The following is a 16,074-nucleotide window of genomic DNA, read 5'->3' as shown; positions in this document are numbered from 1 at the left end:
CTAAGTGGATGAGGATGAAATGAAAGAAAAGGTGGTGAAGGAGTTTCGAGGAGGAATACTTATTTCTTCTTTTAGATATTTCCGGTGATGGGGTGAGCTGGAAAAAATGTACGTTGCCATATTTGGACCATTGGTCCCCATTACCTTGTCATCATGGCTCTTTCCCATAATCACTTCCCATCATTGCATCAGAGTTTTCATACCCTCCACTACCTATCCTTTGGATTTTTCTGTGAGTTGACTAGGCACACGTGTGGTGGCATCTCTAGATGAGCGTAGTCAATTGGATGAGGGTGGCCAGTTAACTGGCCACCTTTTCTCATTCAAACCTAACCATCTCATTTGCTTATGCATATTTTTCAATTACACAGATGCAACAGAGGAGAGGGTTAGTCACTTACCTGGGAGTCGAATGTACGTGTTGTGAGGCATTTTGGTTCCTTTTGCTACTGCATGCTTGTATTTCAGCTGTTGCATGCCTCTATTTCCTTTGCTACATGCTTTCTGTTGTTTGATGTATGGCTTGTTTGATTTTTGCAGGTATCCTCTGGCTGGATCTAGCTTCATATATCCCCTTCAATCCCTTGGTTGCACTTCTTTTGCTGTTGTGGCTTGATTTTAAAGGGATCAGCTGCTACAGGAAATCCTACAAGAGCTCTTGTAGTTGCTTCTCCCTTTAAAATTTTTAGCTGATTTTTGTGTTGGGAACTGGGAGGATGATACCAGAGATGCTGATGGAGATGGAGAGGTATTTGGTAAGCTGCAGGAGGTGCTACTCCCTTTATTTTTTGGTTTTTTTCTAAAAACTAGTTTCTGTGTTTTTCGATATGGAGGAAAAGAAATGATGATGATGAGGTGGTGCAGGTGTGGGATGGATGGCCAGGAGGGTGGATACCTGTAAGAGGGTCTACATGATCTTCATGAAACTTCCCAGACCCTTAAATTTCTTTCTGGAACCATTTTCGGCTCTCTGTGATTTCTACAGGAGCCTCCTGTAGAATACACAGGGCCTCTTGTAGAACACAAAATATTTGAAAAAAAACACAGAGAGGTGGAAGAAAGTTCGGAAATGATGGAGAAGAGTGTAGAGGAGATGAAATAGGCTTTCTGGCATCTTCTCTTGGTCCACCTATATCCTGAAATGCACATTCAGAGTCAACTTTCTCTTCCTCCTTTTCTCTGTTTTTTCTCTTTTGAAAGACAACTAGGGTGCCCCAAGGAGGTTTTCACCTTAATTGCCTACCCTGGGTACCTCCAAGGGAGGTTTTGACCCAAGGATCTTATTCTCTCTCTTTTTTGTTTTTGTCATCACTGGGCCACCCAAAAGAGGTTTTCAACCCAATGATGGGAATCAAGCGCCTCATGGAGGTTTTCACTTGAGTCCTTATTATTATTATTATTATTCTACTTCTTCAGTGAGTGGGTGGAGTGGAGGCTAAGACTTGCTCCACTACCAACACTGTCTTATTCAAATCTTTAATGAACTCTCACTTGGAGAGGGGCTTCTTGTAAATTTTCAACATATGTCCATTGACAGGCATGGGGATTTCTTTCTCATCAATGGTTCTAATCAGAACTAAACCATTGTCATTGCATTTTTCCACAGTGTAAGGCCTAGCCATCTTGTCCTCAGCTTCTGATCTGATAATCACCCTATGAGTGACCTCAGTGAAGATTTGTTAAATAAGAAGGTATTACAGACCCATGTGCTGGTGTGTGTGTTCTGTGTTATTGAAACAACGGATCGATTAGATTGCCAATACACAAAAATTAAATGGAAAGACAATAGAGAAATATAGTAATAAACACAAAGACACAAACACTTTTAATAATGAGTTCACCCTATTCTCCAGGGCTACGTCTCCAGTCCAGCTTTAGTGGTGGCCTTGTTTTATTATGTCTTTGAGCAGAGATATTACAATACAGGGACTCAATAGGAGTTCTCCTAAAGCAGATTTTTCTTGGCAGGGTGGTTCTTGGATTCCCCAAGCCACTTGGAGTACACAGACTCTTGTTCTTCCTACCAGCTTTGTGACCCTAAGTCTACAGTGGAAAGAGCTAACTGTGATGCTCAATCTGGACATATTCCTCTATGGGAAGGCTTGAATCTTCAAGCTCTCTAGTGCTCGATGCTGCTTGTGGTCAGCTCGGCCCTCTGTCTCCTCTTCTTGGCTTTATTGCTCTCCGTGCTTAGTCCTCCTCTCAGGGTTTACTGTCACTATCTCTCTTGGTCTCTTCAACTCTTCCTCTAAATTTCTTCGAATTTGAATCTCTTTCACTATCTATGTTCTCAGCTTTATCCATTTGGCCTCCATGCCTGTTCGTTTCCCCTCCCGCCTGCGTCGATTCGCCTGTCGCCTGTGTGCTTGGAATTCCCTGTTCAGCATCAGCACAATTGCTCGTGGGGTAGCCATGTGTCCTCACTAGAACAGCACCAGCCTATTCATTGATTCATTGCTTTCTCCACTGTGGCAGTCAATGGATCTCAAATCCCTTTAAATCACAGCTTAATTCCCTGTCATTTCCACTCTGCTTATTGGGCACAATCTCAACCGTCTGATTTGGGCTCCTCCAAATCCAATGTCATTCACACGACGAACGCGGTTGACTTGCTTGACCGATAACGTGCGATCACGGTGGTTTTCCTCTCACCTCTGCTGCCACGCGTCGATCGCTGAGGGTGCTCGCTCCACTTTTTCCAAAACCTCTTACTGTTTGAGGGCGTCCCGTGGAAACCGCCAGTTTTCCAAAGTGCGGGTCCCGCCATTTGTCCTTTAGCGCTTTTATTTTCCCGCCTGCGGTCCTTCGATTCCTCCATGTGACCGGGTGCTTGAGGCTCTATTATTTTAGCTATGTTTACCCAGCGATGCGCATTAGCGCTAGCGAACTTAGAAAATCAACTCTTTTTCTCATTCCAGGGCTCCCAGGGGCTTCATCGACCTCATGCGCAGTCTCCATGGGCCTCAGTCAGCGTGCTTTGACTGAGGTCCTTGTCGTCTCTACGCCGGCTGCCATGGCCACTGGTTCAGGGTGTTTTTGATTGTTGTTTTGTATTTTATTCAAGATTTGTTCAACCTGTTTTAGTCAGGGTCCTATGACAATTGATTGTGGATCCGATTTGGATCATGACCTCCCAACTGAAAAGCTTTCAGACCACCGAAAGTTGGTTTTCTTTCTTCAAGCATCGACTAAGTGAGGAAACTGTTGTCTCACTTGTCCAATCTCAATCCACTTCGCACTGCTCGGCTTCGAACCTTTAAGCCCAATTATGAGGTATTCCACCTATCCACTATGCATCATCCTTACCTTCCTGTCCAGCACTGTATCTTCCTGCAACTCATTAAGATATTCAGGTAGTAGGTCATCAATAGAATGCAATTGACTCTGCTCTTCAGGGTCCTCAATCATGGAAGGTTCAAACAACCTTAAGCAATCTACATTCACGACTGAGTAGATGTGCATGTAAGTTGGCAGATCAAGGCAAAAAGCATTTTCACCAATCTTCTCAAGTATCCTGAAGGGTCCATACCTGATAGGTTTTAGCTTCTTACCTTCAACTTGCATCTTGTCCTTGCTGATATACAGCTAGGCTTGGTATCCAACTTGAAAACTATGCTCCATCCGATGCTTATCATGCCTAGCCTTATACTTGGCCTGGCTCTTTTCCAGCTGTTCCTGTACTACTTGGTGGATCTTCTAGATCTGTTCAATGAACCTAGTTGCTTTGTCCACATCACTATGTCCATCAACCATGATATCTTTACCAAAGACAAAATCCAAGGGAGACCTTGGTATGAAACCAAAGCAGGTCTCAAAAGGAGATCTCTGGGTAGAAGAGTGTTTGGCTCTATTGTAAGAATGCTGCACATAACATAAGTGTTCATCCCAAAGCTTAGGGTGTTTGCTGCGAACTGGATCACTATCCTGTTAACTACTTCTGTCTGGCTATCTGTTTCTGGATGAAAAGCTATGTTTTTTTTTAATTTGGTGTCCATTAGTTCCCACAGACTGGACCAAAAAGTCCCCACAAATCAGGTGTCTCGATCAGATATAATGGAAGCGGGTAATCCAAAATGAACCCATACATGTTCAAAAAATAATTTTGCAGTTTGTTCAACAGTAATCTATTTGCTACAGGGTATCAAAATACACATTTTACTGAACCTATCCACAATGACATATATATAATCATGACCTTTCCTATATTTAGGCAGTCCTCCAACAAAATCCATGGAAATGATTTCCAAAGGGTGAGAAGGAACTGGAAACAGAGTGTATAAGCCTAGTTTTTTGTTACTAGGCTTGCTTTTAGCACACATAGCACACCCCTTTACATATCTAGAAATTGTCTCATTCATTCTTGGCCAATAGTAGAACCTTTGCAGCTGTGCAACTGTTTTACTTACCCCAAAGTGACTTGATATCAGAGAAGTGTGTGCTTCCCTAATTATCTTTGCTCTCTAATTTTGTGGAATGCAGAGTCTCCCACAATGATATAAGAGTCGATCCTTTACATGATAGTCCAATTCTCCTACTCTTTTTCCTTGACTCAAAGTTGCATATACATCCTTAAAATCCACATCCTGAGCATATTGTTCTATGTAGCTTTCATGCAGCACAAAATTATGCTTAAGTATGGTAGATGTATTTATAATGGGTCTAGATAACATGTCTGCAGCCTTGTTATGTATGCCCTTTTTATATCTGAAGACTAAATGAAACTGTTGTAGAAAACCCATCCATCTGTAATGTCTTGATTGTTGCAACTTAGTTTGGGAGTGTAGATATTGAAGTGGCTGATGATCAGTTTGTATTACTGTTTCTTTGCCCATTAAATAATGTTTCCACTTTTTCACACTCTGAACTAATGCATACAATTCTTTATCATATGTAGGATAGTTGACTACTGCAGGATTAAAAGTCTCAGAATGATAACATATGGGTTTACCATGCTGTGTCAACACTGTTCCCATGGCATAGTCACTGGCATCAGTTTGGATCTCAAATGGTCTTTGTAGATCTGGCAGTGCTAGTACAGGTGCTGTACTAATTTTTTCTTTCAAGGTGTCGAAGGCTTTCTGTTGTTTGCCTCCCCACTGAAACACCTTGTTCAATCCTGTCAAAGCATGTAAGGGAGCTGCAATTGAGGAAAAATTTGAAATGAAATTCCTCCAGTACTGTGTTGCTCCTATGAAGCTTCTCACTCCTGTAGCAGACTTGGGTTTCGGCCAGTTTACAATGACTGCCACTTTAGAGGGATCTATTTTCAATTCACCTCCCCCTACTATATGACCCAAATAATTTAGAGAAGTTTTTCCAAATTCACATTTGGAGAGTTTAACATAAAGTTTTTCTCTTTTTAAAACATCTAATGTCTGTTTAACATGCTTTAAATGTTCTTCCCACATTTTACTAAAAAATCAGAATGTCATCCAGATACATAATAACAAAATCATCAAGAAAAGGTCTGAGTACATCATTCATTAATCTCATGAAAGTAGTAGGGGCATTGGTCAAGCCAAAAGGCATAACCAGCCATTCATACAATCCTTGCTTTGTTTTGAAAGCAGTCTTCCATGCATCTTGCTCTGCAACTCTGAACCTGATGGTATCCATTGTGCAAATCCAGCTTGGTGAAGTAAATGACTTCTTTTAATTGATCTAAAATATCATCTATGCGAGGAAGGGGATAATAATTTTTTATTGTTATCTTATTCAGTGCTCGGTAATCAATGCACATTCTCCACGAGCCATCTTTCTTTCTCACCAAAACAATTGGTGACCCACATGGTGATGTGCTAGGCCTGATGAACCCTTTCTTGAGAAACTCCTGCACCTGCTTCTTGATTTCAGCATTCTCTAAAGCAGATAACCTGTACATCCCAATTTTAGGCAAAGGAACTTCTTGCTGCAAAATAATATCATGTACTATTCCCTTTTTGGGTACCAGACCTTGAGGTTCTTGAAACAAGACATCATACTCTGAAACAATCTTTTCTATATCAGCTTGCTGATCAAAATTACAGCCCTCAAATACATTGGCTTTATCAGTTTTCTTTTCTTTTACAACTATCAGTAAGAACTGTTTGCATGAATTTATCATTCTTTTCATCTGTCCTGAGTTTATGAGAGTATAATTATTCTTGAGCTTATGAACTCTTACAAAGTATTCGATTCCATCTTTAACAAGTAGATACTTGTTCTCAGCTCTATAGGAAATAGCCTTTCTATCATACAAGTAAGCACTTCCTAAAACAATTCCACATATATCCAAAGGAATTATATCTAACTAAACCTCAACCACAAATGCTGACTCAAAAGAAAACTTGAGTTTGCACTGTCTAGTCACTTGTAGTTGTGCTTTATCATTCAACCATCCTAATGGGTATGGTTTCTTATGAGGTGTAGTTGCTAATCCCAATTTCTTTACAATTGCTTCAGAAATCAGATTTACTTGTGAGCCACTATCAAACAAAGTATCAATCTTTTGATATTTGGAAACGACTCGAATATGAAACAACTCATGCCTTTTTTTCTCATGTTCTTCATCAATAACAGATTGAACAGAATGACTAGTAGATGCTTCAGATTTCTTACCTTTTATACATGTGGTCGCTATGATCGTTTCATCTCCTGAGTCTAACCCCAAATCCTTCTAAATAGTTGTAGCAGCTTTCTTCTTCTTTCCCTCAAACTTCTTAGGCCTCAGCTCTGGATGCAGAATCCAACATGTTCATCATCATGCCCCTCCTTTTAACAGTGAGTTCATGAGGCTTTTCCTTTCTGTGTAGTGTTAGCCTTCCTTGCTTTCCACTTCTGCTTTCTTTTCTCCTTGCTCTTGCTTACAGTGGGGTGGGATGGTCCCCCAACTTCTGGATTTCCATTCTTTCCTCTAGATTATAGATGAGTAGCTTGTACAGATGCCTCATCTATACTAGTGGGATTAAACATGAGGATGGTATGCCTCATGTAGCTGTGGACCCCCAATGTACTTCAAAAGAGTTTCTGGTGAGTCTAATGAAATGCCCAACATCAATGCTCTCTTTCTGAACTCTTGAATATACCCTTGTACACTTTGCCCCTTCAATTGCCGAAGAGTTTTCCAACTCATCATGGCTTGTTGCATGTAAGCCAATAGATAGAACTGCTTTCTAATGGCAGGAACAAAGTCACTCCAAACAGAGATGGTCTTACCATGCTTCTTCATATCAGCTTGGGTTCTACCTTCCCACCAAACCAAGACAGTGCCCCCTAGGCAAAGGCTTGCCAGCTGAATCTTGCTCTTGTCTGAGTCTATGTTTTGTACTCTGCAATACACATCAATTTGTATTATCCAATTGTCCAACTTTTCAGCATTCAACTCTCCATCATATATAGGCAAATCAAATTTAACATCCAACTTAATCAAAGATGCTTTCTTATTATGCACAGGGCTACTAGGAGGTGTAGGAAAGTTTTATTCTTTCCCCTTTCCTTTGGAGTGGTCATGGGAATGAGATTCATCTTCTTCTTTATCTTGCTTAGAGCCTGATGAATCTTCACTCTTATGCTTTCTAAAGTCCCTATACATTTCTTCTACCATGGACTTTATAGCTAGGAAACTTTCTATGAATTGAGGGTCTAGCCTTATAGAACCTTCTTCTGACATTGTCTTTCAAGAATAGACCCTCCCAATTTCAGGATTAGTTTCCACCAACTCTCCTTCTCCTAATTTGAGCTTTGATTTTGTGATCATCCACAACTAAACCAACACAAGCTTGCCTAACCTTACAGCCTAGAGCTCTGATACCACTTGATTTGATAATCACCCTATGAGTGACCTCAGTGAAGATTTGTTAAATAAGAAGGTATTAAAGACCCATGTGCTGGTGTATGTGTTCTGTGTTATTGAAACAACGGATCGATCAGATTGCCAATACATAGAAATTAAACAGAAAGATAGCAGAGAAATACATTAAGAAACATAAAGACACAAACACTTTTAATAAGGAGTTCACCCTATTCTCCAGGGCTACGTCTCGGGTCCAGCTTTAGTGGTGGCCTTGTTTTATTATGTCTTTGAGCAGATATATTACAATACAGGGACTCAATAGGAGTTCTCCTAAAGCAGATTTTTCTTGGTAGGGTGATTCTTGGATTCCCCAAGCCACTTGGAGCACACAGACTCTTATTCTTACTACTAGCTCTGTGACCCTCGGTCTATAGTGGAAAGAGCCAACTATTTAATGCTCAATCTGGACAGATTCCTCTATGGGAAGGCTTGAATCTTCAATCTCTCTAGTGCTCGATGCTAACTGTGGTCAGCTCGGCCCTCTGTCTCCTCTGCTTGACTTTACTACTCTCTGTGCTCAGTCCTCCTCTCAGGGTTTACTGTCATTGTCTCTCTTGGTCTCTTCAAGTCTTCCTCTGAATCTCTTCGAATCTGAATCTCTTTCACTATCTATGTTCTCATCTTTATCCATTCGGCCTCAATGCCTGTTCGTTTCCCCTCCCGCTAGCATCAATTCGCCTGTCACCTGTGTGCTTGGAATTCCCTGTTCAGCGTTAGCACGATCGCTCGAGGGGTAGCCATGTGTCCTCACTGGAATAGTGCCAGTCTGTTCATCGATGCGTTGCTTTCTCCACCGTGGTAGTCAACGGATCTCAAATCCCTTTAAATCACGGCTTAATTCCCTGTCATTTTTTCTCTGCCTATCAGGCGCAATCTCAGCAGTCTGATCTGGGCTCCTCCAAATCCAACGTCATTCACACACCAAGCGTGGTTGACTTGCTTGATCGATAACACATGATCATGGCAGTTTTTCTCTCACCTCTGTTGCCACGCGTTGATCGCTGAGGGTGCTCACTTCGCTTTTTCCATAACCTCTTACCATTCAAAGGCGTCTTGGGGAAACTGCTAGTTTTCCAAAGTGTGGGTCCTACCATTTGTCCTTTAGCGCTTTTATTTTCCCGCCCGTGGTCCTTCGGTTCCTCCATGCAACCGGGTGCTTGAGGCTCTACTATTTCATCCCTGTTTGCCCAGCACTGCGCGTTATTGAAAATCAACTCCTTTTCTCATTGCGGAGCTCCCAGGGGCTTCATCGACCTCCTGTGCAGTCTCCATGGACCTCAGTCAGTGTGCTTTGACCGAGGTTCTCGTTGTCTCTACACCAGCTACCATGACCATTGGTTCGGGGTGTTTTCGATTGCTGTTTTGGATTTTATTCAAGATTTGTTCGACCTGTTTTAGTCATGGTCCTATGACAGTTGATTATGGATCCGATTTGGATCAGCTTGCCTTTGAAGTCTTTATACCTTGATTCATAGAGCAGTGCCTAATCTCCCTATTGGAATTGCTTCTCCTTGATTTTTTTGTCATGCCATATCTTCCTCTAAAACTGAACTACCTCTGTGTGGAGAAGGGCCTGCAATCTTTGTTCATCCAATCCATTGAGCTGGAGTAGTCTTTCCCTCTATGCATGGATGAGATCTAGGGCCAGCTGAGCTACCATCCTTAATGTATTGTATTCAAATTCTATTAACAACAAAGCCTTCTTCCCATAGACCAATTCATAGGGTGTGAACCCTGTAGTGGTCTTCCATGTTGTGTTGTAGGCCCAGGTGGCCTCAACTAGTCTATCCGCCCAATATTTTTTGCTGCTGCTCACTACCTTGGTCAGAATTCCTTCCAAAGCTCTATTACTGACTCCCATCTACCCATTGGCTTGCCGATGGCAAGGGGTGGAAGTTCTGTGCTTGATTTTATGATGTGTGAGAAGGTCTTCAATCAAATTGGAAGTGAACTGACTGCCTTGATCTGTGACCAGTTCTCTTGGATACCCGAACTTATAGAATATGTTTTCTCTTAAAAACTCAGCTACTTTTTCGTCTGTTGCCACCTTTATGGCCTTGGTCTCTGCCCATTTTGTCAGATAATCGGTGCACAAAATGATGTATTTCTCCTATTTTGAAGGAGGGTTGATAGGACCCACAAAGTCCATGCCCCACTTCTCAAATGGCTCAAAGGTCACTTGAGCTTGCATGGGAATCTCATCCTTTGGAGTAGGTTTCCCCGTCCTTTGACATTGATCACATTGGCTGGTATATCTCCTCACATCTTGATGAAGAGTGGGCCAATAGTAGCCTGCCTGCAATATTTTGAAGGTAGTCCTCTTTGCTGCAAAATGACCTAGACAGGGCTCGTCATGACAGGTCAAGAGAATGTCAAAAACTTCCTCCTCCTGACACATCTTCTCAAGATCTAATCTAGGCCAAGTTTGAAGAGATTGCCCCCAATCTAGGTGAAAGGGGTTCTTTTCCTTACGATCTTTCTCTTCTCTTTTGAGGACAGGTGTGGTGGGAACTGTGCTGAAACCAAGTAATTTGCTATATCAACAAACCATGGAGAGAGTTTTGAGATAGAAAATAGGTGTTCATCTGGCATTTAATCATCCACCATTCCTTCTTCACCTATAGGAAAATTTACTCTAGAAAAAAAGTCAGCAACAACATTTTCTTTACCAGGCTTATCAACAATGGTTAAATCAAACTGCTACAGTAAAAGAAACCATCTAATAATGCGAGCATTTACATCTGGTTTGTTCATTAAATACCTAATTGCAGCATGATCAGTGTGTACAAAGGTTTGATAGCTTGTGATGTAATGTCTAAATTTGTTTAAGGAATGCACTACAGTTAGGAGTTCCTTCTTGGTTACTGTGTAGTTTAACTCTTCCTTTGATAAATTTTTACTTATAAAGTATATGGCATAAGGTAACTTTTCATCTGTTTCTCCTAAGGCTGCTCATATTGCTTTGTTCGAGGCATCTATGTGAATGTGGAAAGGTAGGGCCCAGTTTGGGCCTCTCAAAATTGGGGTAGTCACAAGTTTTCTTTTCAAGGTATCTAGGGCTTCTTGACAGTTTTTAGTCCATATGAACTCGACATATTTTCCTAAAAGACCAAACGACGGAGAGGCTAACTTACTGAAATCTTTAATGAATCTTCTATAATATCCAGCTAAGTCTAGAAAACTTAGGATATCTCTCACCTTTTGAGGAGGTGGGATCCTTTGGATGATGGCAACTTTGTTGGGGTCCACTTGTAATCCTTGTTGAGATATTGCATGACCTAGCATGGTCCCATCAGTCATCAAAAATTCACATTTTTGCGGACTAAGGGACAGGTTCATTTCAATACAGTTGTCCAAAACTTTTCCTAGGTTAGATAAAGCTTCCTGAAAGTTAGAACCATAAGGAGTAAAATCATCCATATATATCTCCACTACATCATGAACCAGTTCAGAAAATATACTCAATACTGCTCTCTGGAAAGTGGTTGGAGCATTGCACAAACCAAAAGGAAGGACTCGATATGTGAAGGTACCCCAAGGACAAGTGAAAGTGGTCTTATCTTAGTCTTCTAGGCTGATTTGAATCTGATTGTACCCGCTAAAACCATCTAGGAAGGAGAAAAACTTTTTCCCCGCCAGAGCATCTAACACTTGATCTATGAAAGGCAAAGGAAAATGGTCCTTTTTGGTGGCTTTATTTAGTTCCCGATAATCGACACATATTCTCCACTTACCATTTTTCTTTGGCACTAGCTCTAAAGGAGAGACCCATTCATTGTCAGAGATGGGGTAGATGAATCCTACATCAAGTAATTTTTGCAATTCTTCCTTAACAATGTCTTTAAGGGTTCGATTAATCCTCCTTTGAGGCTGCCTAACTAGTTTGCAATCTTCCTTAATGTATATATGATGAGTACATACTAAAGGGTGCACTCCCTTCATCTCCTTATAACTCCAGGTGAAGGCATCTAAATGTTTTCTCAATAAGCTGCACAGTTCCTTCTCCTGGGAAATGCATAGGGATGAGTTGATTTTCAAGGTTCTTTCTGGGCCGAACTCTATATTATTAACACGAAGAGAGGTTGGGTTAGCCACACAGAGGTCAGTTAAGGGATTGTCTTGGGTTTCTTTCACTAGATCTTCTAATGGAAAAATACTGGGGGGTGGATTCTAAATTAAATTTTCAATGATATCATCCTCATTTTGCAGTTTCCACCCCATGATAGTTTCTACTGCACATAGTGGTGCAGAATAGACTTCATCGTCATCCTCCTCCTCCAACCAGAGAGGTAGATCATGTTCTAGCAAGGGTTGGGTAGGAGGGTATAGAATTAGCTGCTTCGAAATATGCCCGTTCTTGATGGTCATGTTCCTAGCCTGACAACTGATGTAAGCATCGACAGTAGCCAACTAGGGTCTTCCCAGGATGAGAGGATACCCCGTGAGCTTTGCCTTCAGCTGGAGAGCTAAGAAATCAACAGGGTACTCCCAAGAATCAATGGAGACCATCACGTCCTCCACAATCCCTTCAGGGGTCACGGTGGAGCGGTTTGCTAGCTGCAGTACTGTCGTGGTATTCCTCAAGGAGCCTTGGAGGTTAAGTTTGAGCATGGTGTCCTTTTTCATCACATTAATGGTAGCTCCTAGATCAATCAAGGTGTGTGGGATCATGGTGCCATTGATGTGGACATCAACTACTGGGCTTCCAGTGTCCAGGTATTTCAGACAGATTACCTTCCCTAACATCATGTCGGACAGTTGTCCTATGACATTGATGGTTGGGGCATCTCTCTTGCGCCTACCTGGATGCCTAAAGAACTTCTCTTTGATCATTCTATTGTATATAGGCACATCCTTTATGGCTTGGAGAAGTGGTATCTTTACACAACTGTTTCAACTCTCCCAGAAGTTCAGTTTCTTTTGGGGTGGGATGTGTTGTCCCGGATAGTCTCTCAGGAAAGGGTGGAATTGCTTTAGGTTCACTTTCCTCTTTATCTTCCTCAACCTCCTTAGGGGGAGGCTGGCTATCTGGGAGAACCTTCCTAGATCGCAGGTTAATCTCCTGAATCTCCACAGCATAGGTTGGGCATGATGGTTCCCTACTATATACTTGTTGGGCCTGTCTATTGTTTGAGTTCAGGTTCGGTTGGGCAGGCATTTGGGGTTGCCTTGGTGGAGCAGGAGGCAATGGTTCCGGTTGAGCAGGTGGTGAAGGCAAAAGAGTGGGAGGAGATTTGTACTGGGGCCTCCACCCCTGATGAGATGCATTCCACTGAGGTTGTGGCTGAGCATATAATTGAAATGAATGAGCAGCTGGTTGGGCATGATATTGAGATGGATAGGGCCAAGGAGGAGGTGTGGACCAAGAAGGATGAGCAGGAGGGCCCTAAGAAGGTATGGAAGTGGCCTGGTTGGGGTTGTTGTATGCCTGAGATGTCCCTTGCATCCCCTGCTGGTATGGTCTAGGTCCATGCAGTCTCCTTTGGTTCATGAAATAGAGTGGTTCAGTGGCTCCTTCCCCCCCCTCGTATACATCTTTAATTCCGGGTAAGGAAGGGCACTTATCTGTAGAATGATCTTCTTAATAGGCTGAACAAACATTTATAGAGTTCAATGGACATTCGTTCCTAGGATGCCTTCTGGTGCACCTAGGACAGAAAATGGCCAAAGCACTCTCTGCTTCCTCTTGTTTCTTTTTGACATGCAAGGTATCCATTTGCATGGCAAGAGTCTGCAGCATATCACTCTTGAAGTCTTCCAGCATGTGTCCAAGTTCACCTTTGATGGATGAATTGGATGAATTGGATGAGGAGGTATTGGCTATGGGTTGACTCCCCCTACTTCTCTTTCTAGCTGTTCTAAAAACAATCTTTATGTCCTCATAAGGTAGTTGGTAGATGTCTCCCTCAGCTAGTAGATAGAGGGTGTCTAAAAGGTCTTTCGGAATTCCCCTGAGTAGGATCAACTTCAGAGATTCGGGGTCAAGTGTGCACCTAGTCCTTTTATAACTGAGCTAGAACCTCTCTTCATAATCTTCCAAAGATTCATCACTTCCCATGGTCATTTGGAAAATTTCTTCCTTGGTATCTTTTGACCTACAATAGTCTTGATATTTTTTATTAAAGGCCTGCTGCATCTGAGCCCAAGTTGTGATGCTATTGCCAGGTAACCCCATGAACTAGTGCAATGTTGCATCCTTGAGGGTAGAAGGAAATAGTTTCAACTTTTGCTTGTCTTCTGTGTAGTCATAGGTTCGACAGATAACAACAAACTCAAACAAAAAGGTGTTGGGATCTTCTGTAGTCAACCCATGGAAGTGAGGTAGGGCTAAAGGGCTTATGTTCTTCATTTTGGTGTCCCCGTTGGTCTCTCGAATGGGAAAGGTGTCCCCCTAGCATTTTTGTTTTCAGCAATTGTCTCAGGAGGGATGTTTTCTTCTTCTCCTTCCCCTATAGGTTCTTCAAATATCTCTAGTTGTTCACCTAAAGGTTCTTCCTGGTCACTGCCACCGAAGAAGAGAGAAGGGTGGCTATGTGATGTGGTGGGGGTGTTGGGCAAGAATTTTCATGGATTATCTCTGTTCCTACGAGGCATGAAAAGAAATCTTTTGGTTGATTTTTGCCTCATTTTTTTTCTCTGCTTGTACTTGCAAAAATGAAATTAATTGAACAAACAAATTGCAACTAACTGAAATGAACTTGTTGAAATGAAATTTCAGAACTGAAAAGGAAAGAAAATGAAATGCATAACTGAAAGCAAGGAAATGACTAATCTACTTTTGCCAAAATGGAAATTGCAGAATTGAAAGGAAAGCAAGGAAATGACTAATCTACTTTTGTTGAAATGAAAATTGCAGAATCGAAAGGAAATCAAAGAAATGACTAATCTACTTTTGCTGAAATGGAAATTGCAGAATTGAAAAGGAAATGCAGAAATTGAAAGGAACAACTACTCTACTTTTGCTGAAATAAACTACTTAGTAGAATGTTGCAGTAGAAAATAGAAGAAAGAAGTAATCACAAAATACTCTGACACTTCCTCGAAAATGGTGCCAAAAAGTGGTGAGCTCCAGTATTGCAACAATAATGCTGCAACTCCTGTGCTTCCTGCTTTACTTTTATCAACCCAGCAGTTCGTAACAAACTTGGAAGCAACGGTGCTATATGCACAAGTACTAGTTCTTATTGTAGGCTATCACTTGGTCAGCTGGTGCAAGATCACGAGGAGCTCAAGGCACCTTCTATGAATTCTAGAAGAAGCTTTATATGTGATGAAAGAAAGGAAATCTTACTCTACAGAGGCTACTCTACTTGCAAAAAGAGAAAGAAGACTGAAATGTGAAGTAAACCTAGCAAACCCTACTTAACCAACTAATCCTACTTTTACAGAAAGAGAGATGAAAAGCCATGAAATGAATACCATTACCTACTTAGAAAGTAAACAACATCTACTCAAGCTATTTATAGAAGCAAATGAGTAAAAAAACATCTTTTTGGATTTTTATGTATTTTTAGGTGAAATTGTCTTGCATGTAATTTATTTGTTTGTGTGTGTCGCAACGATTAGGTGGCGATGGAGGATGACTTTGGAATTTTCAGAGGTGTAGGAAGGTGTGGATGGGTCCCAGGAGGTCTCAGGTGGCCTTCTGGAGGCTTTTCCTGTAATCAGACTTCAAAAAGACACCTACAAGAAAATCTACAGGAGGCTACAGGGGATCTACAGGAGGTCTATAGGAGGTCTACAGGAGGATGTTGAGAGCAGTTTTGGAGGTTTTGAAGGTGGGAAAGTGGGTGGAAAGGGTAGTTGAAGCCTAGGATGATTTGTTAAGGTGTCTAGGGTTAATCAAGAATGATTAGGAGAGAGAAATATGGTCGTATTTGTTCAAGGAAAGAGAGGAAAGTTTATGAGAAAAGTGCAGAAAACTAAGGCAGATTTGTGAAGGACTTTGGGTGATCTGGGGAACATAGATCAAAGAGAGATGGTGATGGCTGATTGGATGAATTATTGTGATAATAGATTTGGTGCAAGAGAACTAAAAATCAAACAATGAGATTAAGCAAGCAAATAAACTAGATACATCAAAAAAACAGAATTTTCATCAAGCTAATATAAACTTTGATCTAGGGTAGTAAATGCCGAAAAATGCTATATGGAAAGAAAGCATGGAAGGAAATTTATTGTAAAGACATAAATGAGCATGGTGAAATAGATATTAAAGAAAATCATTAACCTTCTAACAAACT

This window comes from Pinus tabuliformis, chromosome 5_2, assembly GCF_031772625.1.
Source record: "Pinus tabuliformis cultivar Carrire ecotype Pingquan chromosome 5_2, CPIR1, whole genome shotgun sequence".
NCBI lineage: Eukaryota > Viridiplantae > Streptophyta > Pinopsida > Pinales > Pinaceae > Pinus > Pinus tabuliformis.
Note: the sequence above shows the minus strand (reverse complement) of the source record.